This window comes from Sciurus vulgaris, assembly GCF_902686455.1.
Source record: "Sciurus vulgaris genome assembly, chromosome: 7".
NCBI lineage: Eukaryota > Metazoa > Chordata > Mammalia > Rodentia > Sciuridae > Sciurus > Sciurus vulgaris.
Genome location: NC_136467.1, coordinates 118,439,720 through 118,454,698, shown reverse-complemented (window position 1 = coordinate 118,454,698; position 14,979 = coordinate 118,439,720). Strand labels below are relative to the sequence as shown.

General features: G+C 44.0%; 1 pseudogene across 1 annotated transcript; it reads right to left on the bottom strand.

The window, feature by feature from the left end:
- Positions 1-832: 832 nt before the first annotated feature.
- On the bottom strand, positions 833-7,676 carry LOC306666324 (SAYSvFN domain-containing protein 1-like; annotated as a pseudogene). Its single transcript, XR_013766705.1, has 2 exons — positions 7,238-7,676; positions 833-1,722 (listed from the first exon to the last, which is right to left on the bottom strand). The product of XR_013766705.1 is annotated as an SAYSvFN domain-containing protein 1-like (transcript).
- Between the last annotated feature and the right edge of the window lie 7,303 nt (positions 7,677-14,979).

Genomic DNA, 14,979 nt, shown 5'->3' with positions numbered 1-14,979 from the left:
TGGAATAAAGGAAAGATAAATGTAGACTGAGCTAGAATCTGCTTTAATAAGTAAATCAGGCAAGAAAGAACAGAAGAATTAATGGGCCTCTATTACTAAACAATGATTCATGAATGTTGAGTTTCATAACACAACATAAAAATTAACAGTTCACCGGGCATGGTGGACTAATCCCAGCAGCTTGGGAGGCTGAGGCAGGAGGATCATGAGTTCAAAGCCAGCCTCAGTGACAGCAAGGTGCTAAGCAACTCAGTGAGACCCTGTCTCTAAATAAATACAAGATAGGGCTGGGCGGATGTTGGCTCAGTGTTTGAGTGTCCCTCTGAACACTGACTCAGGCCTGACTGACACTCTCCATGCAATTTCTCATCAGAGTCCACAAGTGAAGGACTTTAAAAGCCCTCAGAAAATAAGACGCACCCAAGCAGTCATTAAGTCGGGAGCCCTTTGTCAGCCCTCCCCTTTTACACACTCGAGAAGTTTTTCTCGCTGAATTTATCATTAATAACCATTTATCAATTCCCTGATAATGACTCTGTGAAATCTCTCCCCATGCCTGTCACTTAGGACTTTGACTCTCTTCTTTTACCAATGGGGACAAGATATAGAAGAATCAAAGATGGTGATGGGCAATGAATGGGACCTGTTTCTGAAAAGAAAATGTTTTAAAAGACATTTTACATTTCAAATATCATTAATGAACAAAAAAAAGCAAGAATTAAAAGCAGAAGGTAAAATAGAAACAAAAACAAACCAAAAATTTGAAAAAAATAACATGCTAAAAATATTCTTTTTTTTTTTTTGTCTTGGTAGTATGATAACTCAGGGGGCACTGGACCATCAAGCCATATCCCTAGCCCCATTTTGTATTTTAGCTAGAGACAGGGTCTCACTGAGTTGCTTAATGGCTCACTTTTTGCTGAGGCTGGCTTTGAACTCTCAATCCTCCGCCTCAGCCTCCCAAGCTGCTGGGAATATTAAGTCTTAAAGAAAACAATTTATGTTTAACGTACAGCCCTGCTGTACTTAATCATTACTTCCAAATAGCTCAATATTTCAAATAGACAATCTCCCAGTGCCTTCCTAGTGCTCAGAATATCTCTCAAATGACAAGACAAACAGATCTCCTTTTCTGAGCAACTTTTATAAACTGCATCAGCCCTAAAGGTCATGTCCTTCTGGAGAATTTCACCAAAGAGAAGTTTAAAGATAAAAACTGCAGCAGCAAGTCAGGGAAAACTGGAGGTCCAAGAGTCACACAGCCACAGAGCCAACCTGCGAGCTGTCCTCAGTCCTGTGCGTCCTGAACCCAAGTCACACGCTCCAGGGGTGGGAGGGCTGGTCCCCCGCTGCTGGCAGGACAGTGGAGCAGGGGTCTACCTGCCCGCCAGGGGTCTAAACTGTAACTCTCGCTCCGTTCCAACTGCTCTGCTGTCAGGGTGCCCTGGATGGCCTCGCAGCCTGGGTTGAACACAGAGTAAGGCGCTCTTCGCCCCCTTCTTCTTATCCCTCAGGCCTCGGGTCCCTACGTACATCCAGTAGAACAAGGAGAGGACAAAATAAGCCAGGCCGAATTTCCAGCTCCACAAACAGTCCCAGAAGGACCACCAGAGAAGCAACCTTCAAAAAGGTGACGTTGATCAGAGGAGACTGATCCCATGGCGGAGGAAGGGCTGCACTCCGAGGGGGCTGGGCGGAGCTGCTCCCAGGCTGAGCAGCTTCCTAGGAGACACAAGCAACACAGGGCAGAATAACAGGGTAATGGAGCGAGAGGACGAACTCATCTGAAAAGCCTCCTCGTTGCTCCAGGAAGGCTGCTGGCTCATTGATTCCTATTTTCTTGCCCTATTCTCTAAAACAAGCATTGCCGGAGAGCGCATATGCTGTGCTTCAGCTGTACCCAAACTGATCAGCACTTAGCGAGATGTGACCCCATAAAAACCTGACAGCACTCAGATGGAGTCCCATTCGTGGGAGTCATTTCTTCTGATGAGCCTGCTGCTAACAAAAGCTAATTTGTGCCGCAAACAAAAACTGCCCAGTAATTGATAATGCAACAGCCATGAAGTTTGCCTCCCACACAGTCAACGTACACTTGATGATTTGATTAGATAAAGTATTATGAGTGACATGATTCTAAAGTGGACACTACACACACACAACAGGGAGGCAAAAAGAAATCAGTGCTACAGCCATTACTGGGGGCCTCTTACCATTCCACCCCATCACCATCCTCAGGTCTTGTCACTTGTCCCAGGGCCCAGCCAGCACCTCCTGAGCAAACTCTCTGCCTCCTGTCTCTTCCCTCCGCAAACAGCAGAGACACAACTGCTAAATTAATTTTTAAATGACATGCCACCCTTCTATCCACAATGTTCAATAAACTTCCACTGCCTACAGGTTAAGATTCAACCCCTGTAGCTGGAAGCCAAAGGCCCCCCACATTTCCACAGAAAAGAAATGCCAGTGCATAGCCCCTGGGCAGGGTGCTAATGGAAGACCCATGGGGTAGGTAGCTATAGGAAGCTTCCTCTCCACATGATCCTCTATTCCAACTCAACTGGTCTTATTACCAAAGACATTCTGCACCCTGGAATCTCCTCCAGCTCCCCTCCCTTCCCCAACTCCTTCCTCCCAGGGCCAGCACAGCAAGTGAACTGGAAATGCCCTGGCCACCAGGGAGGGTGCCCCTGTGCCTCCCAATGCACAAACTGGCTCTTCTCTCCACGGTACCAACTCTTCAGTACTGAACTCGCTGTGAATTTAGGTCACACGCATCAGTTCATACATACGTGTGGGCCATGGATGTCATGCCCTTTAGCATCTCCAGAGCCAAATACAGCACCTCACACAACAGATTCTCAATACAGAGCAGGTCTTTCAGTTTTTATAACTGCCTCTTCAGTTATAATTCCCTGTTCTTCTTCACATGAATATTTAAAAAGGGACCCAAAATATCAGCTTCCATAGATTTACAACACTAGAACTCCACTGTTAGAACTTTCTTTTTTAGCATCAACATAGTAATTATTGTCTTTTCAACTGGGTTGGAAAGTCTGAATGGAGAGGTCCTAATATCATCAGCAACATGCCCCTACCCTAACATTTATTAAAGAAAGAAATGTCCCTTTCAGATCTGACCAGTGCACACAATAGTTCTTGCCCAAGAGAAAGAATGTTTCGGGGAGGACAGGTTTGGCTTGGCTGAGAAGAGGACAGGGTGACTGCTGGGTCCTGGGTGGTGGGTTGGGGATGGGTTGTGAGATGATGGGGGAGGCAAGGCAGGCCACAGTAAAGACTGGAAATGGGAAGCCACTGAAGGTCTTCACAGGGAAACTAATGTAATCCAATTTACAATAATTTGTCTGCCACGTAGAGAATGTACTGCAAGGGACTGAAAGTCTATGGGGGAAGGGTTAGTTGCTCATGCAGAAGCCCAGTAAGGGAGGACCAGGCACTGATCAGGGTGGCAACAGGAGTCAAAGAGAAATAATGGATTGATGGATACAGAATACATATTGAATGTATATGAATTGAAATTTGCAGTAAGTTGAATTTATTTAATATTCAGGAAGCATAAAAAAATAATGCCCATATGTCACTATTTTACTGAGTCCCTCCAAAATGTCTGATCTCCCATAATCTAGAAGGCAGGCATTATTATTCCCAATTTACTGTTTGGAAACAATGAGAGGTTAAAGCAAGTTCCCTAAAATCATAAAACTAGTGATGGGCAGGGGTAAGGTCCATCTAGGATGTCAGAATGGTCCCCTCCAAAACCCTTCTAATTAGGGGCCATTATGGAGGATAGTAGGGGAAAGGTTAGAAAGCTAGAGGGAGGTATTAGTGGAGATGGTAAACAAATTAACAGTGGGAACAAACAAGGGAGAGGAGGGACATGGAAATTCCTCTGCTTCACTTGGAAGTTATCTGGTGCTGATTCACCTTCTGCCATAAAAGCCATGTGCAGAAGCATTTGTGGCCGTTACATCACGTGTAGGAACAGTTTAGGGGTGGCATTTCTATTCCTCCAATACCCAGTCACTTCCCACCTCAGGGCCTTTGCACTTACAGGGTTAAAAGGAAAAGTCCTTTCCCCTTCCATTACCAGGCAGGCTGCCTCTTCTACAAACCTCAGATCAATGTCACCACATGTACCCTTAGCCTTATTCCCATGTCTATGCAAGGGTGGCTCCTTCTGATTATATAATCAGAAGACATAATATGGGAGATTATGTCTATGTCCTCAGTGAGGCTCTCCCTATTCACCCAACTTAAAACAGCACTTGCAGTCCCCCATCACAGTACCCCGCATTTACGGTTTCCTTTCATAGCATTTATTGTCTGGTTTTGTCTTCCTTCCCCTGCTGCCCCAAGCTGACATGCAAGTTCTAGGCAAGCAGGACTGTGTGTCTTAGTTACATTGCCCTCCCAGGATTAGAAGCCAGAACCAGTGGGGCACATGGCAGGACTTTACTTGAATGAATGATGGGGAGGGAAAGACAAAAAATTCAAGATGACTCCAATATTTGGGAGGTGATGCAAGGCAGTGCTTAGTCAGGTGGTTCCAGAGAAGAACAACTGAGCCATGGGCCAGTCTGAGCCAAGCTGCCAGTGAAGTGCTGCCCACAAGTTGGGGACTGGTACCTGGAGCTGGGCAGTGTCTGCATGGGACAGGGCTGAGGAAAGTGGCAGGAGGCAGGAGGCTTCTGTGGGATTAAAAAAAAAAAAAAAAAAAAAGAAAACAAGCATTTTTGTCCTAATGTGGTAGAAAGCTCATCACAGAATTAAATATTGGGTTTTGGGGGGCTGCTTTTTCCCAAGCAAAATACGGGGCAAGGAAGATGAAAGATGTGAACACTTCCTTATCAATGACTACTGAGAAAAAGCAATTATAAAAAGAAAGCTAAAACAGCCTCTGATGGGCCACAGTGTGCCATCAAAATTATTAGGTAGAGATGGACTGTAATTTAAAAAAAAAAAATTTTTTTAATGAGAATTTTTACACCAGAGCAAACTCAGAAATGATAACAGCCAATGAAAATGAGGCTAAAGCCAAGTCCCTTCTGAAAAGGAAAGCAGTGAACTGGAATCAACCAGAGGTCCAGCATTTCCTCTTATCCTTGTGTCAGGCCATCAGCTTTGGGGCTTTTAATAAAGGAAGCTTTCTCCAAGTTCAGCTCCTCTGAGTTCAACTCAATGATCTCACAGTCCTTTAGAAATGAGACTTATAGTTAAAAGCTCATTGTGTGGATTAGACATTGTTTTTAACTATAGGGGGGGGAAAAGAGCAGGGGAAATGGATTCTAAAATCTTGAGCAATTGTTCTCATAAGTTCTAATGAACCATAGTTATCCAAAGACAATTGAGACAAACTGCAGGAAAGGAAATGGATTGTTGAACCCTGCTGCCCCCTTTTGCTACAAGTGAGTGGGAACCCTACATACTGTGGAGACTACCACCCAATCAAAATTGAGTAACAAGTTTCTTCCTGATTAAAAAAAAAAAAAAAAAAAAAAAACCCAGAAAAATAAAACAAAAAAACTAGATTTTGTGCAATAATAGATATACTTAAGGGAAATAATTTTAAAGTGAACAGGGTATACTGCTTCAATACATTTTGACATTTCAAAGGAATTCTTTGAACAAAGGCCTTATGAGGAACAAAGGCCTTGTCACAAATTGTTGCAAAGCACTGTTATCCCTGGGCATGCTCTGTCCTGGGTACCCCCCACATACACACATACACTCCAGTCCACTATAGTCACAAAGGAAAATTAAATGAATATCAAAATTAAAATTCATCTGCAAAATAAGAGATTATCAGAAGAAATAAATTGAGGATGAAAGGCTATCATACTAATCCAAAACTTTTTTTGCCTTGAACAGTTTATTGAACTTGAATATGCTTCTCTAGTCCAATGGTGATGCATTAGCATATGCCACCAATGGCAGTTACAGTTACCACACTTTTGCAAGTTTTTGTATTTAAACCCCATCTCTAAAGTACAGGCTGTCTGGGCTACTGGTTGGCATGTGCCCCAGGTGTGAATAAAATGAAGCCTTAATTACTGCCACTTTTTTGATTACTATTCAATTTAGACCCTTTTACCCTCTATTAGCAGTGGACTGAGGCCCCTCTTGGTTGTGCCGAGGTTTCCCAAAGTCACGGTATAACTGGGAAAACCTAAATAAACTCTCAAGCTTCAGTTGCTTTTAGATGACTTTAAAGTCACTAATTCTGGAGATCAGGCGGGTGAACAATACATTAGTTGTCTCCCATCAGTTTGGCTGTAAATGACTCTTCTGACTGAAGCCACCTCTGGGTTAAAACATTTGTCTTCAGCCAGCTTCCCCTGTTCTCCTAGGAAAGATGCCTTTTGTATCCTACTGACTACCTACAAAGTTAGTTGTTCTTGGGAAAGGGAAGGGAAAAGTCCTGAGGGGTAAAACCTACTAATCAGTCATTTTTCTCTAGGTTTACAGAAACCAGGATATGGATGATCTTCAGGTAACATCAAGTGTGCACCAAGGATTTGCTAACCATGTTCTTTACTTAAAAGGAAAATAATGTTTAACTTTCAGGAAAATAACGTGTTTATCTGAAAACTTATAGGTACTGACCTAAGAGACGAAAGTCGATTGTTATCTCAAGGATATTGTGCCAGAAGAGAAAAGAAAGCAGGTTCTAGATGAGGAAGACCCTGCTAGGGGGTAGCCTTCCTGCCCCTTGCCCCTTGCTTCTCCTCTCCGTCCCTGTAAAAGCCTTTTGTGTCCCTGAGTTTCCTAAGACGGTCTTTGTCGGTGAGTCTCCTATCTTCTTTGGTTTGCTGGCTTTCCAAATAAATCTTTTTCCTTGCCCAACAATCTGTCCTAAGTCACTGGTCGTCTTGAGTTGCGTATAAATACAAACATGGGTTTGGTTACAAAGGGGTCTACGATTCTAGACCCTCGCTTCCTGCCTGGACTCAGGAGCTGCTTCGCATGCGGGCTGGCAAGAGGAGGTCAGAGCCAAGAGTCGGTGGTGACCAGTGTGGCAGGAAACGCAAGGTCCCGCCCCAGCTCCAGGGAGGCCTGCAGCAGCCTGGGCACGCAGGCTGCTCGACTTCCAGGGGGCGGGGCCTGTCCTGGAGGGGGCGGAGTCCCAGGGAGGGGCGGGGCCTAGGGCGGAGTTTGGGGGGAGGCCGCGGTGGCATCCCTGAGGCCAGGCCCCCGGACGAGGCCTTGCTCCGCTCACCTGAGCGAGGCTGGGAGGGGCTCGCGCATTCGCGGGCCTCGGTTTCCGTACCAGTACCAGGAACCGTGTTAGCCAGCCTGGGGCTGCCTTTGGAGTCGCAGCTACTTCCGCCTTCTCTCCAGAGGTTTGTGCGTTCCGGCTCGAAGTGCTGGGTTGGGCAGCCAGCCCGGCCCGTTTGCGAGCCTCTCGGAACTCAGCTAACCGCTGTTCCATGACGCGCTCCGCGCTGCCAGAGCGCGCGCCCGTCGGCCGGCGCGCGGCGTCCCTTCCCCGCGAGGCCCAGTGCTGAACCGCCGTGCGCCTGCGTCGCCTGTTTCCTGATGCGCATGCGTGATGATGTGTCTTGGCTGCAAGCTTCCGAAGGTCTGTGACGTCCGGCCTGAAGCAGTCCTCTCTTCGAACGCACGTATGCATTGTAGACTCAGAACTGTTCCATTGTTCCTCGGAGGAAAGCACTGCCTTGCTCCTTCTCACATCAGGTCTCTGGTCCCAACCACATCCAGCCTCCAGTAATGTTGAGCGCTCTTGCTGGGCACCAAATGATGCGCACCACAGTGAGAAGGTGATCCCAGGCACGGAGAAGTCGTGATCTCTGGGAGGTTTCTAATATCAGAAAGACAAGATGCATCCTATCTTTTCCTTTTTTTCAGGGTATTTCAGCCTCGATACTTGGAGAGTGGTTTTCCTCACTGCTTACAAAGCAGGCTGTGCAGGACTCATGTGTGATTGCTCTTGCCACACTGGAAATTATCCGTTGATGTGCCCAGATAGGTCAGAAACTTAAACAAGAAACAAAAAACAAAAAAGTTAGGGTGCAGCTTAAAATATTCAAATCTGAAGTGTAGGCCTAATAATAGCTCTTTCTTATGTGCGAACTCTGTTCTGTTGGGCCCACCTGTATAACCACCACCAGGTAAAGACTAGTTCTAGTACCCTGGGAGCTCTTTTACCCCCTCCCAGTTAGTACTCACCTAAAAGAACACCATCCAGGTCAGACTTTTATAGACTTATAGTTCTAAACGTGTGTAGTGAAGTACCACTCACATGATTGAGACTCAAATATTTGTTGAATCTTGATGAGTTTGAGTCAAGAAGCTAGACAAACTAAATGAAGTGTTTCATTCATTTAACAAATAAATGTTTATCTAGGGCTATGCACTGAGTATTGTGCCAGGCAGTAGGAGTGCTGGGGTTAATGAAACAAAGACCTCTGTTTTCTTAGAGCTTACATTCTAAGTGGAAATATGGGCAATAAACACAATTATATATTTAATGTGACACCAGGTGCTGATGAGTACTATGAAGAAAACCAAAGCAAAGTAAGGAGGGTTGGGGAGAGAGCTCAGTTGGTAGAATGCTTGCCCTGCAAGCACAAGGCCCTGGGTTCAATCCCTAGCCCTGCCAAAAAATAAAATAAAATAAAATAAAATAAAATAAAATAAGGAATGGAAGTGGGGGAGCTATTTAGAGCCAATGATCAAGGAAGACCTCTCTGAGCGGGGGAGCATGCTCTTTGAGCAAAGACCTGAGTGAATGAAGCATGTAATTACCTGGACAAGAGTGTTTGAGTTAGAGGGAATAGCAGCTACGGAGGTCCGATGCCTCAGCTGGTGTGCCTGACCTGCTTACAAAACATCAGGGAGTTCAGTATGACTAGAACAGAGGGAGGGAGAGAATGTGGAAAGTAAAGATGTGCTGATAGCCAGGAGCCAGTTTATGTTAGTTCTTATAAACCAGGGTGAAGACTTTGTATTGTATTGTAAACATGGTGGGAAGCAATTGGAGGGTTCTTGAGCAGCAGATGATAGATGCTTGGGAAAGTCAGGGCTGCAGATGCACTGGCTGCTGGCAGTGGGGCCCTGGGAGAATGCTAAAGGAGAAGGAAAACCAGTTAGGAGCAAATTTGTTAGGATAAGAGAGTGTGGTAGCCTGAGCTAGTATAGTAGTGACAGAAGTGGTGAAGATTGGTTAGATTCTGAATTTTTAAAGATTGGAGCCAACAAGATACATGGATTGTTTGGACATGGAGTGTGAGAAAAAGAGGAATCAAGGATGACAGATTTCTGCACACGTGCGCCGCGCGCGCACACACACACTCAGCAAAAAAAAAAAAAAAATTACAGGAATATAGTGTTAAGATTTTAATTTTATTTGCAATTCTAGAATTGGGCAACACCGCACTTAAGATTTTGTGTTTCACCCCAATAAAAATGAGATGTTCTAATAAACTGAGCAGAGGAGGTTGACTTTATAGACAGAAAAGTGCTGAGGAAAGCAGAAAATAGAACAAGCAAATTAGTTGTTTCAATGTTTTCTTGTAAAGGTAAAAACGGGAATTTCTTATCATATCAGCTAAAATTTTCCTGTTTGAGGATTTGAATATTGTTTTTCTGATTTCTTGAAAGTTCAGATAAACAACTTAGTTGTGACTTAGTGGTGTGGAACTTCAGCATGAGTAACTTCATTTTGGTTTAATCTTTTGAGCTTAGTGAGGAACTTGGTCCAAACCAATGGCCTCCTGTAAATTTTATTTAACATTTCCATACAGGCTAATATCCCAGGCAACCAGGTTAATGATTCTGGGGCCTTCTGCCAAAAGCAAGGAAGACTAGAGGGAGAGGATTATGGAATAAACATTGAAAGTTCTGTTTTGGACATGCCAGAATTTAGAGATACCTGTAGGATAACCAGATGTAGGCAAATGGATAGTGAAAACTGAAGTCAGAGAGGAGTCAGGATTGGAGACGGTGGAGACACGTGTGTGCTGTTTAAGCTGTGAAACTGAGATCAACCAGAGAGCAGTATGGATAAGAAGAGATATTTGAATACTGAGCAGAGTGGATTAGAGATGATCTAGAGAAAAGAATGGGGTTTTTATATACTACATGTCTTCATTGAGAAACCACAGGGAATTTCTTGCCCATTTTGGCCTCAGGAGTAGATTTGCTTTCCTAAAAGATGAGATCTTTTCATTCATTGTGTTTCTCATTCGATAACGACACTGAGACCTTAGAGCTGTATGTATGGCTCACATCTAACAGGCATATAGCATTAGGGTGTGTGATTTGTAGGCTGTTGCACTCAGAGTCCCTGGAGGGAAATGCTAGGTAGGAGGATTTAGAAGTAGAGTTAGTTACAAAGGTATGGCGTGTGGCGGGAGCCAGCAATCAGTGCTCACAGAAAGTGTTACCGGCTTGCAGGGCAGAAGCAGCTAGAGGACAGGGTGGTGGTTAGAACCCTGTTATGGTTTGGATACCAGGTGTCCCCCACAAGCTCATGTGTTAATGCAGGAGCTGAAATGAATATAGTATTAAAGCCATAACCTAATCAGTGGGTTGATCCATTTGGTGGGTTAAGATTTGAATGGATTACTGGGTGGTAACTATACACAGGCAGGCATGGCTGGAGGAAGTGAACCTTGGGGATTATTTTTTTGGGGATTATTATTTTGTCCCTGGCTCCTCCCCCCATTCTCCGTTTCCCTGCTACTGTGAGCACCTTGGGCTTGGAGCCATGGAGTCAGCTGACCATGGACCTAGACCTCTGAAACCATGAACCACAGTAAACTTTTCTTCCTTTAAGTTGTTCTGGTCAGGTATTTTGGTCACAATGATGAAAAACTGACTAATACAAACCTATTGAGGCTGGTAGCTCTAGGTGAAGCCAGGAGCCAGAGGCACCCGGGAACTGTCCAGCCACGTGCTGACATCAGTCCTGATCTATTGTGCTTTGCTAACCTTATTTCCCCTTCGCTTTGTTTTCTTATTTATTATGAATTTATTTTGTCTCGGTACTTCGTAAACCTCTTTAAATCATTTTTGGAAGAGATTCAAAGAATGAAAGAAAGAAAAGATGAAAGAGATGATCATGGAGAATAATTCCTGCCAAAACAATTTCATTTTCTCTTTGGATAGGATTGTAAGACTAGCAAATACAAGAAAGGTCCCAAGAACAGACTCAATGTGTGAGTTCAGTGATTTCTCTTCCCTTTGGGGGAGTCTGGTGGGTGGGAATTGCTACTAGCATCTAGTCGTAGAGCCAGGGCATGGACAAACATCCTGAATTACACAGCACAGACCCCAGCAACAAAGGATTGTCTGGTCCAAAATAGGAGGGTTGAGAAACACTGCTACAGAGGGAGCAGAAGCTGCAAGGTCTCTTGAGGCCTAGGCTTAAAACTCATATGAATCCATTTCCACTTCACTCTGCTGGGCACAGCATCATCAGTCCATAACAGATTTAAGGAAGTGAGAAATAGATTCCACTTTTTGGTGGGAGGAACTACAAGGACTTTATATATACTGATTATCTACCATAAAAGCAGATGCTTTGGAGTGGGGCACAGGAGGTTGAAGCTAAGTATTTTATTCCGAAATACTTAGAACATACAAAATTATATATGATATGTAATGTATATGTGCTTGTGTCATATTTGTAATTATAAATGATAAAATACTCACATACCCTGTGGCCCTGGGATAGGTATTGAGTTAATGACCCCAGTTCTGTACCCCTGCATCTATGCCATAAAAGGCAAAGTGTACACAATAAGCTGAGGGCTAGGGATTAGACAGAAGGGAGTGAAGGGAGGAGAGGGGATATGGAGGTAAGAAGAAAAGTAGAATGATTTGGACATTATTACTCTAAGTGTACATATGATTACATGACTAGTGTAATTCTATACCATGTACAATCAGAAGAATAAGAAATTATGCTCCATTTATGTATGATGTGTCAAAATGCATTCTACTGTCATGTGTAACTAATTAGAATAATTTTTTAAAAAGGCAAAATATACTTCCCCCACTCCTTGCCTTTGAACTGAACCATGAAGGTTGCTTTGGCCAAGTGGGAATGGTGGAAGAAATTTTGTAAGCAGGGACTTCAAGTATGTTTGTTTTGTGTGTAAGTACTTCCTCTCAACACTCTGCATTGTCATGAGATTCTGAACTTGCAGCATCTGGCCAGCTGGTCCAGGAATCTTGAGAGAGACCTGAGCCTGGTCACCTATCTGACCCATAGACCTGACATTTAAAGCTAAGCTGCCCAGCTGAGCCCAACCTAAAAGAGCTGTCTACCAGTTTACCCTAAGATGTATGAAAAGTAGATGCTTATTTTATGTCACTGAAATTTTGTGGTTATTTGTTACACAGCAAAAGCTAACCAATATATAACCACTCCATGAAAAAGAACTTGTTATTTGAAGTCCTCTGTGTCTGCGTGTGTCCCTTTCTGATTTCTTCTCATTCCTTCAGTCTGTCAATGTGGTGAGTTATATTAATAGATTTTCTTTGTTAAACCTTCCTCCATTCCTCCATTTTGTAGTAAACAAAACCCTGGCACTTTGCAAAATTCAAAACTAGATTCAGTGTGATAACTTTTTAGGAAGTTTGCATCTATGCTTGATGAGATTTTCCTATGATTTTAATATACTGTCCTTGAAAGGTTTGAATCTTAGGATTATACTAGCTTTATGAAATAGGCTGAAGTCTGCCTCCATCTACCCCCTCCCCCAGTTTTCTAGAACACTTTGAATAAAATATGAATTAATGACTTTGTGAGTGTTTGGTAGGACTCAGCCGTAAAATTACCAGGACCTGGGCTGGGGAGATAGCTCAGTCAGTAGAGTGCTTGCCTTGCAAGCACTAGGCCCTGGGTTCGATCCCCAGCACTGCCGAGAAAAAAACAAAAACAAACAAACAAAAAAAACCTACCAGGACCTGGTGATTACTTGGACCAAAAAAATTTACATGACAGTTAAGTGAGTTTATAACTAGTCAGCTCATCCTTGCCCCAAAAGGGTTAAGAAACAGATCAACAGCCGGGTGTGGTAGCCCATGCCTGTAATCCCAGTGGCTAGGGAGGCTGAGGCAGTAGGATCACGAGTTCAAAGCCAGCCTCAGCAATTTAGTGAGGCCCTAAGCAACTCAGTGAGACTCTGTCTCTAAATAAAATATAAAAAAGGGCTGGGGATGTGGCTCAGTGGTGGTGTGCCCCTGAGTTCAATCCCCTGTACCAAAAAAAAAAAAGAAAAAATAAACGGATCAACATTAGTCTGTCCGATCTTCCATTTTTAGGAATGTTTTGGATGAAAAGAAAAGGCAATTTATCACATATTCAGTTGACAAAAAATTGGTAGAGAAGATCTATGATTATGTCTTTAGGGTAAAAAAAATAAACTAAAATGAATTTGACTCAATTTATGATTCAGGCATTGTGGTGATGCTCAGAGGGAATGCTGCCTCTTTCTAGATTTGCATTTATGTTTTTATGTCTTTGTTTTTGTTTCTTAATCATTGGCCAGAGAGCAATTTGTTTCAACAGTACTTGGAGCTTTTCCCTGACCACAGCCTGGGTAGGAGGAGGGGTAATACGCGGATGTTTTAGCTGCTACAGTGAATCCCATTGTCAGAGTAAGAGAGGATAGGCACACTCCCGTGCTCTCATGATTGTTTTCAGTCCTGCCCTTGCAGATACCACCCATCAGGTCTGAGCATTTTTATATGACAAGCCATGGAATGTCCAGAGGTGGAGCCTGGACAATGACGTGTCTAGATCAAGATTTCTCAACCCCAGCACTTTTGCTGGAGCCAGATACTTTGTTGTTGCGGGGTGGCTGTCCTGCTTCTGGTAGGATCCTGAGCATCCCTGACTACTACTCACTACCCGCTACTTGCAACAATGAAAAAAATGTGTCTAGACAGTACCAAGTGCTCCCCAGGAGGCAAATTTGCCCCAAGTTGAGAGCCACCTTCCAAAGAATGGTGGAGGCAGTGGAAGACTTGAACCAGGGAAGAGTCATGGTGAAAACATACCATTTGGTTTTAGAAACTCTACGCATAAAAAAGTGCCCTCGTGAATGGGGAGGAGAATCATTTTATGGGGCTCCAAAGGGCAGAACTAGTTGGAAGTTATAGGGTGACAAATTTGGAATCTAAAAAGGGACTTTTTGGCTACTCAGTTATTCCAGCAACAGATTGACTACAGAGCATTGAGTTCCCGGACATCAGCCATATTCAGAAGCTGACTAATGCTCTGTCAGGATGTTGTTGGAGGGAGCTAAAGAAAGATTTGATTAATCTGCAGGATTACCAAATCCCTTCCAACTGAAGAGCTTCGTGTTTCCATCTAAGTGGAGCAAACAGGGAGGAGAGAATTAAGTTGTTGGGACATCAGGCTACAAATGTGAGGCATAAGGTGCAGGAGGATGGATCCCCAAGTGACTTTGACTGACCTTTGCTTGTAGTTCTTGGGAAGAATGTACCAAGAATGCAACATCCTGAGAGAAGGAGGAACTGTCCAGAACAGCCTGGGCTCTGTCCTTGACCTCCCACAATAAGTGCTCTGCAGTGTTGAGCTCAGTATTCCAAGGGATGTCTGGGGTATGAAATCCAGAGAGGAGTATTTCCTGGCCTCTCAGCTGCTGTGTGAAGTGGAGGCACACAAAAATGAGACTGCATCCACCCTGAGCACCCTTCCTGAGCCCTGGGGGACTGGCTTGCCTTGGATCCTTGGCTTCTATTAGTTCTTGCTGCCTATCTACGAGTAATAAAGTTGCTCTGTCTGGCTTGTTATGCAAGTGGTAGAGAGGACTGCTGCAGCTGGGTCTACTTTGAGCCCCTGCTGCAGTCAAGAGCCCTTGGAGAAGTCTGGCAGCTGGATTTGTGCAAAACCTCCTACCAGACTTAGGGACCCTTGCAGAAAGTAACAAACCCAGAGCTGACAACTATTTCTGGCGTTTT